The sequence below is a fragment of the Herpailurus yagouaroundi genome, unplaced genomic scaffold (genome assembly GCF_014898765.1).
Source record: "Herpailurus yagouaroundi ecotype Mexico unplaced genomic scaffold, PumYag 215, whole genome shotgun sequence".
In the NCBI taxonomy this organism is placed as follows: domain Eukaryota; kingdom Metazoa; phylum Chordata; class Mammalia; order Carnivora; family Felidae; genus Herpailurus; species Herpailurus yagouaroundi.
This window is the reverse complement of record NW_024412446.1, coordinates 1,580,540-1,580,872: the sequence shown is the minus strand read 5'-3', so window position 1 is coordinate 1,580,872 and position 333 is coordinate 1,580,540. Positions and strand designations below refer to the sequence as shown.

Below are 333 nucleotides of genomic sequence, written 5' to 3'. Positions count from 1 at the left end.
ACCGCGAGATCGTGACCTGGCTGAAGTCGGACGCTTAACCGACTGCGCCATCCAGGCGCCCCTCAAATCCAATTTAAACGTTCCTTTTAACATCCCCATCCTGAGAACAGGTAATTAATAGTCCTGTTGCTCAGAACATACCTAGAAATTTCTTTTTGAATTGCCAGAGATAATAAGAAAGTAGTCTCATTATTTGGTAGACTATTTTCAGGTGTAAAAAAAAAAAATGGCATCACAAAGCAAGTTCCTTCCTCTAAAAATCTGAAAGCTATCATTGAAGATATTTAGGAGAATGTAATATAGGTTGTAAAGATAATTATAAGAGAATAGTCC

The 333-nt window shown here is 37.5% G+C and overlaps 1 protein-coding gene across 1 annotated transcript in view; it reads left to right on the top strand.

Moving 5' to 3' along the window:
• Positions 1-333, top strand: part of TAF15 (TATA-box binding protein associated factor 15) — a 29,403-nt gene that overhangs the window by 9,873 nt on the left and 19,197 nt on the right.